The sequence below is a fragment of the Amblyomma mixtum genome, chromosome 3, assembly GCF_055824585.1.
Source record: "Amblyomma mixtum isolate Tamu chromosome 3, ASM5582458v1, whole genome shotgun sequence".
Lineage (NCBI taxonomy): Eukaryota > Metazoa > Arthropoda > Arachnida > Ixodida > Ixodidae > Amblyomma > Amblyomma mixtum.
The window spans coordinates 113,430,503-113,444,425 of NC_143014.1; the positions used below are offsets into that span (position 1 = coordinate 113,430,503).

Below are 13,923 nucleotides of genomic sequence, written 5' to 3' on the forward strand. Positions count from 1 at the left end.
TATAAAGGGCTCAAATCAGCCGCTGCTCGCCGCTTGGCTCCTTTACTGACGTAGGACGAGAAAAGCCGACGGTGACAAAGCATGCGCAGTCGTAGCTGACAAACGGTGCGTAGCGCCGCACCTACTGGCCCGGGGACGTAGCCGAACGTCGGGATGCTTAAGCCCCGTAATCTTTTTCCTTAATAAAACCCAGTACGTCGCGCCTACTCATACAAAAAAAAAGAAAACACAAACCTCGGCAGCGAACTTTGGACAGTAAATCACCGCGTAAGAAGCTTTACAGAGCGCAGCAGTGAGTTCCATTCTTTCGTTGCTCAGTGGTCCGCTTTCTTGAGGAGGCGGCCTCTTTTTCCGGGCCAGCTCCGGTCGGCCGGCCTCGGCTGCCCCACCACCGCTGGCGCGCCAGGCTCGCGCGAGGGGCCGGCCAGCGAGTTCAGATTAGGAGGCATCCGGAGGGCTCGTCCAGCCGCGAAGCTGGAAGCTGAGAAAGACGAATTAGTCTCGGATGGAGGCGACGCGAGTGGCGCGCCTGAGCCAAATGGAATACCACGTCGCTATTGAGGCGGCGACGAGTTGGTTTCCGGGGATTGCCCTTGTGCGCGCTGCTGTTATTTTCCTCGATGGCGTCCTCCCGGAGGAGCCTCGTAGCCTGACCGCTGGCCGCGTCGCTTGGCTCCGAAGAAGCGGCCAAGTAGCCTCGTTCCGACTAGTGAATATTGGATAGGAACGAAAGAAAAGAAGGAAATGCGTGGACGGGAGTTGGGGAAACTGGCTGATCCCACTGAAGATGCCGCGTGCGTCGCCTGAAACAGACGTGTGCGGGCACCGAGAGATGCGCTGAATACTATGTGTAAAAGAATACAGCAGTGGCTGAGCGCATTTTCATGGGCTGTCGTGGCACTATACTGTATCGGTTTCATTTGTGGTTTTCTTTCACCAACACTTCTCGGGCATTTTTCTGTACGCGAGGAGTTCGACGTGTACTTTCCAGCATAGCAGTCATTCGTGCCGTAAGCCAGGAAATGGCATGTTTCTTGTGGGCCGCCGTCAAAGTGAGATCGGCAATCCTAGATATCACCCAGAGCATGGCTGTCCTGTGTATATTACTTTTTCCATTTTGACACAGAGCTAAATGCAAACCTCTTTCTTGCCACGCAAGACTAGATGCCTTCTTTTGCAACGCGAGTTCGATCACCTCACTGAAGCTTGTTATTTGCTGCTGATGGAATCATACTCACTCATGCAAAATAATACTACATGCCTGGCATCAGCATAGTATTCTGCAGTGCGCAGTGCTACACCACGTTCCGAGCTGGTTGATTTCATCGGCAATCTGCTCTAGCCAGGCGCCGCTGCCTTTGTTCGACTGAGCGCCTAGAAACTTGCCGTCAGCCTCCTTGGTGGCGAAAAACGCGAGACCACATTCTGAGCGATTAGGGGGCGCGCTTGGCTGATAGCTTTTCTTCTCATGTGCCCAGTTAGCTGCCATACACCCCTTGTGGCTTCGAGAGAGCATGGACGCTAACTCCGGTAAGTGCAGGCAGGTGGCGTGGGAAAGCACTATGGACGTGCCTAAAAAAAATGCTTGCTCGTCTCTCTAGGCTACGTGTCACGACTCTGCGATCGGCATGTGAAACCTCATTGTAGGTCGCTTACTGCAGTGAAAACGTTGTGCCATGTTTCACGGTACTTTACAGGGATGCACGACACCATTAATTGTTGACGGGCACTTTGCAGCAGTTTCGGGCACTACATTGTGCATTAATTATTAGATTTATTGTTTTTTTCTGGCCCCTGCGCTTCCGTAGTACATATGTAGGTCTCATGACACTCATTTCCCCACGCAGCAACACTTACTGGTTGAGCTGCTACCAAATATTGGCGCACATCCCTCAAAGAGACTCGCCGCGTTGGCTCTGTGGCTTTGCCGTTCGGCTGCTCATGCCATCATCACGAGTTCGGCCACGCCTGGGTTGTCTGTACTATATACGGTGGATGCTAATTGCAAAACCAGCCCTCGTACCGAGACTTCACACCACGCTAAACAACCCCGAGTGCTTGAAATTAATGTGGAGCCCTCCGGTATGGCATGCTTCGTCACTTGCACAGTTGTGTTCGCAAGGTAAAGTCCATCAAACAGTCAGTGCCTCCTAGCACCAGACGAACATAAAACATCAACATGAAAGCAATGCTTGCGTTCTAAACGGGTTTTATAAAGTTTAGTTTGATTCTGTTTTTTGATGAAGGCGTAACAAATGACCGCGGGAAAACTTGGAATTAAAAATGCCAGACCAAAGCTTCATTAACTTCCCGCTGTGAGTTTTCTGTTGTGTTAGTGTAAAGTCTCAGTGTGATCGAAATTCGCAGACCACTCGCGAAAGCCGCGGCAATTAATCTAGCAGATCTGCTCCCGCTTGAACACTACCGTATGTCATCCTGTCTGCACTGTTCGCAAGCAGCGCCGCAGGAAATTAGATTCCAGTACAACCCTTGTTTCCGGCAGTGTGAAATGCGAAGTACATTTCGCAACACGTGCTTATTCCTATATGACAGGTATAGATGGTGAGCGTACTCTTCTGCAGCCCCATGTCCCACATTCTAGGACAAAAATTTTGAAAATTGAAAAATTGTATGATACTGTTATGGAAATATTAACGGCAATGGTCCATTCTTCTTACGTGGATCAAAATCTTTCTCTTAAAGTGTTTCCGTCGATTGAATCGAACAGTTAAGACTGCCATGGAAAAGCAGTGGGGAACGCTTTTGACGACAGCAAAATCGTTAATAGAAAAAAAAGCAAGACTGCACTCCGGTGATTTGCGGATATATTGATCGTTATAGTGAAATCTTGCATTATATGAAAAAATGGCGTTCTTAAACTGTTTCCCGCTCAAAAACGCTTCTGTCCAGAGTCGTTGAGTATGGAGAGAAGCAGATAATCTGCAGTGCAGCATTTTATTTTCTTCTAAGCGCATTAATAGTTGGTCGCCTTACTATTACAGAATCTTGACAAATGCCCCCGGACCGCAGCTGTATAACGCGATTTGATGTCCTTATTCTGAGAGCATATATGAATAGCCGAGCTATTTGTCTCTTATTTAAGCCCAATCGCTAGATCATTGATTATCTTTCTTCTAAACGGCTTGCATAACCGAGGGGAACTAAATGCAACCTATATCAGCTTCGTTCTTCCTGGCATCTCTCATGTTGTCGTTCTCGCTTTTATTTTCTGCTCGTGTTCTCGCTTTTTCATTTACTTGTTTCTCGTTCGAGTGCCTTTCTTTTTTGGCGTCTTCATCGTGCCGCAGAACGCTTTGCCTTCTCCTGGCGCACACACGATGCAAACAGTGCTTTTCCCTCCTTCGCTACTAACATCCAAGTCTGACGCTCTTTGCACGGGCGCTTGCAGGTAAAACCACAGCAAAAACTCCCGACAAACGCCCTGCCCAGCAAGTGAAGATTAAGAGGCCTAAGCAGGGCGTGAATGCATTCATCAGGGAACGTTATTCCTCTAGCTGTCCTGTCATTACTGCAGTCTATTCATCTGTATTGAGGATTTACCGCTCTTGCAAAACATGGCGTCGTTGGGACGGCGTTCTGAGTTCCTAGATGCTCAACATAGCGAGGTGGGCAGTAAGGGAGAAAACCAGCGTAAGATGAGTACTGTGCCGGGATTGTAACCATAAGGCATTCAAGTTGGGTTAAGTCATTCTTTTCTTCATTTTTTTTACCTGCGGTACTCCATCACGAGATAACAATGACTTACTAACCTCACGAAAACAATTAATGAGTTAGTCAAAGCTGAATAGTAAGTAAAAAAAAATAAAGGCTTGGAATTCTCCGTTCTTTTTGTCGGACGACGCAAACGACACACCACCACAATACCAAGCCGTCCGCGCCCGGTCTGTCTCCAGACGGTGCCGTCCTTGACATTAGCGCGAGACATTTGCTCGCCAATCCTTTGTTTCTCTTCAAAGACAGACGTCAATGCACATGATGGAGTCCACGCCCACACTTCTTCGGCTCCGTTCGTCCCTGCGCTCGCACATAAAGAAGACGGTGCTTTCTTCGCGTTTATGGATTATTTGATTTCGATCAGAAGAGAAACAAACGCGCCTTTCGCGGTGATTCATCTTCGCTTCTTTGTGGCTCGGTGGCCCGAAGCGAGGGTGAAGCAAGAGAACGCAATTGTTAGTGCGACTAACGGAAGAAGGCGTGGCAACAACGCCCTCAGCAAGTGTCCTTCGTGTGGCCACCGTAAATGTAAAGCAAGGCAAGATTGCATATGCGCACGAAGTACAGGGGCTAAGCGATGCCTGTGGTTCAAGAAATAAGGCGATACAAAACGCACGAGACGAGACAGGACGCCGATGCAGGCGCCTGTATCGTCGTCCTGTCTCGTGTGATTTGTCGCGCCTTAGTTCTAAAGTGCAACATGCATACCCAACTATCCCAGCAACAAACGTTACCGATGCCTGTGGTGGGCCGCGCAATTATAGTTTGAAAGTATGCGCCACTGACGTCTACGTTGCAGCGCCAGGGAAATGAGTGCAGTACATCTTGCTTGAAGAATTGGACAAAACAGCGCAACGGAATACGAGACAAGACAAGGACAAACACCAGCGCTAACTAACAACCAAATGGTTTATTGCTACAGGCAAGGCAGCATATAAATGAAATGGCACAAGTAAAACACAAGAAAATCATGAGAAAAAGATACAGCACGACCACATAACCTGACTGAAAATAAGCACGTCACTGATTAAAATACGCATGTTCCTTAGGTAGTAGATTTATCGATGGGCTGCTGATACAGGTGTTAACTAGCTTTTTAATATGGCCCTCTTGAAGTAGCCTAGAAAAGTGCATTTCTCGTCCGTGAGGTACTCAACGGCCTCAACTAACGATTAGGGAGAGGGAATGCAAAGCTAGTAACAAGGGTTACTGATTCCATAACGACGCGGAAAAATATGTGAACGCCAGTTTTGCGTAGGTGCTGCAGGAGCTCTGGCGCGGCTTTTTTTTTGTTATCTTACCCCGTTAAATCTACCCAAAAAGCAATAAAGAAGGCAGTGTAGAAAGACGGCGCCCCTTGATCACGAGTTTCTTTTTGTGCGCTTCCAAAGGCGTGTTGCCGAGGCACACGTGGAAGAGCAGCTGAGTCCCAGCAAACGAAATATCGTTTCCAGCTCCAAAGCAAAGTAACAGACGCAGAGCGGACACCGGGAAGCCCTTCATTCCCAACTCGGAAACTTGGCCGCTCAGCCGAATTCAGTAGTGCTGGCCTTCACTACCTCCATTGAACCCAGGGCGCCTCAAGACGCACTAAGCCCACTCGGCACCTCAAAGCAGGAAAATAAAAATGTAGTCAGCGAATCGCAACCACCGAACTTTTCATGCTGTCGTCCAATCACGCGCACAAGAGGGGGGGGGGGGGGGGGAAGGGGGGGGGATCTTTTATGGATACAGAACTGGCATTGTCTGAGCCCATCTGGAAGGCTATAAGGCGTCTCAGCTCTTTCAGAGAGAAACAAAAATGGCCAGAAGACTTGCGGGGACCGTTCGTGCAAACAGGCGCGTTTCGCAGCCTCATTTCGAGGTGGTCCGTTTAAGGCAAGTTTGTCGTACGGGGCACGTCCTACTGCCACATTAAGGGCGGCCGTCCAAGCTCTTCGCCGGACGGAGACAGCCAGGAAGCCCCTCCGCCCCTTCCCGTCCCAACAGCAAAAGAAGTACCCGGCATTCACCACAAAAACGTATCTGCCCGGACCCCGAAATGAGACTCTTGGTTTTGCGCGCTATAAAAAAGGCGGCCATGTTCTCGACCCCAGACAAACAACAAGGACCAAGCTGCTTAACATGCTCGCGAAAAGTGTAGAACGAAAGCGACCGTCAGGAAATACGGCTTCCGCTCGAGCGTTCCGCTTCGCTTTGTTAACGAGAAAAAACTCCGGTAAATGCGCTGAAAAAAAAAATAAAAAGGAGGCTTCATCTCAGCCTTCTGCTTCTGGCACTACGCGGGTGTATTACGCTTGAAGCAAAAAGCTGGAGAAGGAAATTTCTACACTGGACTGCGGTTGCCAAGCACAGCTTCATCTACGCGTGTTTCAAGGGAAGCTTTCGAATTAGTAGGAACATGCTATATGTAGTAGACAGAAAGGACGATGGTTCGCGAGGCACATACTTGAACAAGAGGAGGAAAAGAAGCCCCAGTCCTCCGACCAAAGCTTCGACCAAAGGATTTGTCTTTGTCTGGGCTTGGCACTTACATATGATTACACGCAATTATAAAGACACAGGGATGACAAAGGTGGCTTGTATAACTCCGCTAAACATGCACTTGGAGTACATAGCTCGGGCAGCCAAGTATAAGCAAAACCCTCTAATTTCTTGAAGCAGCGCCTATCTTAAACAAAATTGCAGGCAATTCAAGGCGCTTGTGCCGCATGGTGAGGCGGACTTGTGCAGTGCGACTAAAATAGCTCCCAGAATACGTCCACAGCATTGGAGTTTTATCACATTTTTCTTCACAGCCGGCAGGGAACTATGATTAGGTGATAACCTGTTTTTGGAGACACGCACGTAGGATCCATCAGATATTTTAAAAACGCCTCTCACACACAGCACCGACTTCAGACGCCCCTTACCACTTGAAAATTCTAGCCTTGGATCACTGGTTTCGAGAGAGTCGTGTTCAAGGTGCGCGTCGGTGCGCAATAGGGGTGAGGGCTCGCTTTAACTACCAAACATCGCATCTCAAACAGGCTTACTCTGCGTGAATTGATTGAAGCAAGTGATAAATGGTGTCATTCGGAGTCGGTAAGGTACTCAAAGGTGATTTAAATTTCGGCACTCAGTTAACACGAGCTCGAACCAGGTGAAATTGCAAAGGAAAAGTATCCGTCCGTGACATAAGCCTAGCTATAGAGCTGCTGATTTAGCTCAGAAGTTTTCCGTGCAGTCTTGAAGGAAACTGGTAGCAAACTTTCTTTACAATCTGGACAATAAATGCATATTTTTATTATACTTTCAGATATTTTGCTTCAGAACGCACACTACGCATACAGTATTCCTAAGCTTAATGTTGCTCGAGCTTATCTGCAACCTCTATTTTGTGATTGCAAGAGCACAGTCGGCGCTAGCGAAAACCTTGTCTCCGCAGAAGGGGAAACAATGATGACTTGGATTTTTAATGTTGAGAAATGGAGATGGTCAAAGCAGTGGACGTTTGCCGCAGGCATAAGAATTCCACCCTTCTCTGCCCTTTTCTCAGTGCTGTTGGGATAAAGAGAAAGCGTAGCGCGCCCTTGCCCTTTAAGAAGATGGAAGCCATACAGACTGCTTACTCTGCCAATTCTGGCAAATTACTTGCTGGAACTTGTACTTTATTACATATCATTACGAACATAAAGCGATGCCAAAATACACTTCACTTCCTCCGACGACGCTCTTCCGTCTCATAATACAGCTGCTTGCATGCGAAAAGGACGTTCAAGGTACACATTAACGCGATTATAACGGGCATCATCAAAGAGGAGTCAACCACGCAAGACCTGAAAGCCGAACTTGAGCTGGTAATGGGGCTTAAGTAAGAGGAATGCCTATTCTTCGGAACGTTACGCTCGAGGAAGGAATAAGCATTTCTCTTGATTAAGAATGACGTTGAATCAGTGGTCCTGACTAGGCACGTATTAGACAACTCTCCGCGAGGTGATATGCGCTCGAGTCGGATGCACTTGTTATACCAGACTGTGAATGAGGCTGTCACCTAGCTAGAACTGCAAATGGACTGCACTGCCAAGTGAACAAATTTTAAGATAACGTTTGCAGCCTACCTTGAGTACCGGCACCCCACTCGAACACTGAGCAGCGACCATCCGCTTCTTGGCAGTTGTATTCCGCCCAACACCAACAATGTCATGTCTAAGCAACAACGTGGCGATCAAGACGATTATTACTTGCTTGAGAATATGACTCTGAGTTCGCTCGAGGAAGACGGCCATGGCTCTAAAACTTAAGAGGCAGTTTCAACGAAAGCGGCGCGAAGACGCACCGCCCAGACCTGTTTTAGCGATGTTATAATTGCTGTAATTTTCGATATACAGTTCGCACGTGATGTGTAGTGATAGGTGTTGATATGATAGGCATTCTCTCCCATCCTTATGCTCAGTGTTACAAAACAAGCTAGACAGCCGTTCTCAGCTCGCATTGTCGCTGTCCAAGCTACGTATCGAGATTTTTTTCACAACAACCATCCGAAATACTAATTATTTGTTCTAATTACGCACACAAAAGCATCCGGCTAAATATCCACCTCTATGTGACGCTTGCAAACAACCTTTTTCTTTTTCTGTTTATTTTAGGCCCTGTGGCGGGCAAGCGCGCTTACGCCCTAAATTTGCATTGTTCTAGAGAGAAGTCATAAAAAACGAAGGGATCACACCGGAAGAGTCAAAATAAGCGTCATATTTCCTTAAGAGCTCCACTCTTTCCGTGTTCTTTTTATTATTTTGTATTCCAAACACACTGCACGGAGATAAGGTAATGCGATGACCACACATGCCCTTTCATAAGATCATAATAGGAATGCACTGTGGAATTTCAGACTGTGAGAATGACGGCTGCCACTGGTGGAGAAGGTGTTTGCTAAGATATGTGCAGAAATGTCGGAACAAAAGTTGGGCAATATACCTCGAAGAATCCTAGTTTGCTAACGCTCCGTAACTCTTAGTGTTCGCAGCACTAGACTTCATGCAAAATTATCCCTGCAAGAAATATTTTCAGCAGCGCTAGACAACAATACCAGACGTAGGAGGAGACAAACACGGCGCTGTTCTTGTCATGGAGCACCAACTCGCCCAGTCGGATGTCCTTCTACAGTTTATCCTTGCAAGCAGGGTGGGGCTCTACATACTGAGTTCCTGCTGGCACAATCTTGCCCCTTCGGAGTGAAACGTCGCACCGTTATGACATAATTTGTTCCGGCATATGCATCATCATTAAATAACAGAAAGCAACTGTACTAACTTACTTTCTTTTTTTGCCAGAAACGATGCCACACCTCAGAACAGCGTTAACTGCGGCCCTCCTAGATTGTATGAAGATTTCTCAGGAAAATTGATACCGGCGGTTCCCACCACCTACTGATTTTTCCAATCGGTCGCTATATTTTTACGTGTCCCGAAAAAAACGATGTGCATTTCACCGATATAGGCGCAGCCCTTTGCCACCGATATGCTTAACACGCTGCTATACAGAGGCAGCTGTATCTGACTGAGAGCGCTTAGCTCAAAACATCCTTCCAAAAGCCTAGCGCAACGAGCATGAGGACTCTCGACCACGTGCGCGGAGACTGCCCCCACTGCCCAACCACGCGTTGGCTTGAGAACGAACAAAGAAGCAAGCAGGAGTCTCTGATGGCCTTTGGGGATTGAAGTCAGTAACAAAATATGAACTGCAATAGGCTTTGACGTCGCATGAAGAAAGGGGGACTGCGCAAGAGACCGCGTCCACAAAGTGCGGATTAATTCTGACCAGAACTCTGGTTCTTTAGCGCATGCCGGTCTAGCAGGTTCCCTTGTACCGCTGTTCTCTTTGCCTTTTTCACGGAATAGATTCGGTTCGAGCTCGGAGTACCGTCGGCTGTACAGCTAGCGAGCCTCGTAGGACACTGTCGATAAACGATCCGCATCCACCGGCGCCTCTCAACTGGGGATAATTGTTTCCTCGTCTGAGTGCAGCTAACGAGCTGCGACGATGCCTCGAAGAGTGGACCCCAAAGAATTTCCCCCCTATAGGAGGAGCTTAGCCCCGCCAACGAGGCGATCCCCTCCGTCCCTCTCGGCGCCCTGTCTGGGTCTCCCTTTCTCTCTGAGCTGCTTACTCGCAAAGCACATGAACCGGCTGGAAAAAAAAAATAAACTACGGCGACGGACGCACTTAGCCTCCGCGCCTTTACGGACTAGTCTCGTCACACAACAACTTTACTCTGTGGAGAACCGACTGATGGGCAATGCGGACGAACGCTGTCCGGCTGATTTCACGAACAGGCACCCTGTCTCGTTTTCATTAGCGCCTAAATGCTGCCCATTACCTCTTTTGTGGATAGTGTTAGGCGGCGTGTAGATGCTCCCGCGAAGGTGTCTCCCAGGAAAGCGCGAACAGAAAATTTCATTAGAGTTCAGTTCAATTTCTACCCAATATGTACAGCGGAGGAAAATGAGATTTTGTTCCGTTTAGCGGTTACATAATCACGCGCAAAGCCAGCTGCATTGGACTGAAATAGGAAGCAGAACAATCTCAGCCGGGTGCGGAGCTTTTGGACTGGTGTTTGCTTGATTTACGATGTTGATTTTTATAACTTATGTACAAAACGTTATTTCACTGCTCTTCAAAAGGGCACTGCGGAAGATTTCGAACTGCAGCTATTTTACTTTAGTCCGGGAAATTTCCCTCAGCGAGAAATAATAACATTTAATATTGCTTCCTGATTAGTTATGTTAACTATTCTGCAGCAGTGAAACCGGGAGGTGTTCTAGGGTTAATTCTACTGTGTTAAGCAACATGGACAGACAATAGAAGGTCTTATACATGCCACCCTTTCAACCGGTTATTTACACTTTATCATGGTGAAAGGAGAATACAAAAAGAAAAATAGGTTTCCGAGTAATATTTAGCCTTAAATACCTTTTATAGTTGTCTGGCGTAAAAGTGCCTATCGGCTACAGTTTATTTCGCAACAAATGAGTACAATGGGACCAAAACTGGTTTGAGAAGGTAGCAGTCCAGCTGGAGAATTTTAGATGATCAGTATAGCATTTGAGCCGCCGCGGTGGCTCTGTGGTTATGGTGCTCGGCTGCTGACCCAAAAGACGCGGGTTCGATCCCGGCCGCGGCGGCTGAACTTTGGAGGAGAAATTCTAGAGGCCCGCGTACTGTCAGTGAACGTTAAAGAGCCCCAGGTGGTCGAAATTTCCGGAGCCCTTCACTACGGCGTCTCTCATAGCCTGGGTCGCTTTGGGACGTTAAACCCCATTAACCAACCAACCAACCAAGCAGTATAGCATTTGAGTTTTCAAGTACCAAAAAAGAAAACAGTTTTCACAGCTGATTCGTGAGTAATAAACGGTTACTGAGACATTTTTCCTACAACCAGCACTGTTTTTATCAAGTACTATATGCTCAAACTGCCAACATTTTTTTTTAGTGCACCGATAGCTGTATTCATAAGACGTGGAAAACGGTCCCAAAAGCCTTTGACTTCTTAAGGTAAGGTTGTGGCTCTCAAGCATTTCCAAAGTCGGACAGTTTTCTCAGCCAAACCAAACACGAATGCTATTTCACCCATCACAGCCACCAAATAGTCTGACAACACGGTGTCATGAACCACGGTTTCGATTTCATGGCCACAAAGGGTAAAACTTGCTATTCCTTTTGCGATTTTTTTTTTCTGTCATTAGCAGCTTTAAGGCGCACAGCATTGTCTGTCCCCTGCTCCCCTAAAGGAAGGGCTGACAGACCAGCGACAAGTAAATGAACACATCGAAGAGGAATGTTATAAAACACGGGCCCTGGCCACAGCCGACACTGACATTAAGGTTATCCCGCATAACGGAATAGCGTATTTGCTTCTTGTGCCATGAGTGAACTTTAAATGAAGCACTTATGGCAAGTATATATAATGCCTAAATGAACCATTCATGGCCTGGTCTGAGATAATGTGACTTTACAGCGTCCGGTCAACATGACAGCAAATAGATTGAAGTCGTTATAGCGTTCAGCCTAAGAGCTTTGGGGACCTTCCGAAGCACGTGCTCAAGCTGCAAGCAAAAGAAGCACCTGTCACTGCAGATTAAGAAAGAGAGGAAAAGCCGACAACTGAGCATTTGAACGCCTAAAACTGCCAGCATGGCACTAACGGGACATCATGCTTATGTAAAAGAGCCTACGGCAAAAAAACCCGCCCTTTCGGGCTTTCTTTTTGCGTCAGTTATATCGAACACTATAACGCTGAGCACAGGCATGACGTAACAACGCGCGAACGTAAAATATGTGATGCGCTAATATGATCAGGTTTAGCGATAACCAAGTTTTCAAATCCCTAAAATCAATGACATATTGCGACCGAAATCGCTGAAAAGGCGTTGCGAAGCGCGTTTTGGAGTCACCTTCGAGGACGGGAGCGCTGTGGGGAATAGAAAGTGCTGCGCTTAGATCAGAGCACAAGTGGGGAAAAAAAAGCTGAGAAGAAAAACGAAAGCCGCTTTTCCTTTCCTTTCAGAACTATTTGTTTACTTCTGCTGACAAAGAAATTTGCCTGTAAACGCGTAGTTATGTGGCCCATAGTTGAGATTCTGAGGCGCTGCAGATATGAGAGATGACATTGCAAGATGACACAGCGTACAGTAAAATGATGATGTAATGTTAATATCGGAGATTCCAACGAATGGAAGATGAAGAAGACACGTATAGAACCGACGAACGGTCGTGCACAGTCAATGACGCAAGTTTCCTGCATGAGGATTCACGAAGAAAAAAATTGATCGTCCCTTCGATAGCCACTCAGTTGGCATTTATTCCAGTGGATGAAGCTTGCGTGTCCGCTCTTGCTTCTCGGCTTTTCACAAAGATGCCTTTATTGACAGCTCAGAAATCATTTTTTACGCCAACCTATATCTCATAGCCTCTTGTCCATGGCTTATATATTTAGCGAACAGCAAACCGAAAGAAAAAGCAACACCAAGTTTTCAGAAACAAATTGTAAACACTTTCAGAGTTAGTGGTATCAGTTAACAGAGTGACAGGGAACAAACGACGAGCGAAATATGTTCAATCTATTCTAATCAAAAACTTTTAACGGCCTAAGCCTTTGCCGCTAACTCGTCCTAGCAGCGAGGCAGCCGCCGCACAGGCACGGCCACGAGAGTAGCAACGCGTCGACTTCTGGTGGTCTGAGTATAAGTCGCCACGGCGCAAGGCGGGTTCGCATGTAACAGCTGGCACCAAGGCTGACACTTGCGGTGCTCAGCCACGGTTCGGTTAGGCTGAGCCAGGCCTCGTGGTTGCTGGCGGTTTCCGTTTTCAGTTTCGGCCTCGAAGTCCCGTGCTCTGCTTTATAGGTGGAGGCCCATCTTTTTTGGAGGGAAGGCCAGGTTCGACAAGCTGTATGCCTTTCTTTCCTTTCTTCCACTCGTGCCTCGTGCGCCACTTTTCTCCCTTGCTGTGTGGTCGTGCACAACGCTGGGTTCGTGCCGTTTTAGTGGCCGTTCATGCAAGGACAGTAGGCCTAGCGTGGGGGATGTCTCTGGGCATGACAGCTCGTGCCGTCATCCTCTTAAAAAGGTGTGTGCGATGAGTGAAAGCCGATGAGGGAAAGTGAAAGCCTAAAAGAAGTTTACGAAATTTCTTCCGTTTAGAGTGATTGCGGAGAAGGCATGTGGTTGACGGAGAGGATAACAACTTAGTAACTCACATTCCAGAGCAACCCTTCGGCAGCGAGGTACATAACAAATGGGAACTTCGCGTTATTCTTGACCACCTAGTGCGCTTCAGAACGCGTATTTAGCCCTGAATATAAGAAAGTTTTGCGTTCCTCTCCTACATACCGAGCGTATACGCTGGTACTAATTTGTGCTCACTATCCTTGAAAGTTGCGCAAATGGACAGGACATCATTACAGGCCCTCTATGCAAGAGCTAAATTCATGGCAGTGTTTACTGTAAGCTTCGTTTTCGCTCATTTTTTTTTTTGTGGTTTGTGGCACACAACATTCCGTTATCGATTCCCCGTCCTTGCCAGTTGTCGACCGCAGCACTGCCAGGCATTGCGTATCCCACATCTAGACATAACAAGCCCTTTCTCTCAGCGTATGCTCAACTACCTTATACCCAGGCTCTAGTAATATAGTGGCGGTGGTTGCTCAAT

At 47.4% G+C, this 13,923-nt stretch overlaps 1 protein-coding gene across 1 annotated transcript in view; it reads left to right on the forward strand.

Annotated features, from left to right (window-relative positions):
* The window catches only part of LOC149351444 (thyrotropin-releasing hormone receptor-like), a 283,504-nt gene that overhangs the window by 233,452 nt on the left and 36,129 nt on the right, over window positions 1–13,923 (forward strand). The gene's annotated exons all lie outside the window — the stretch shown is intronic.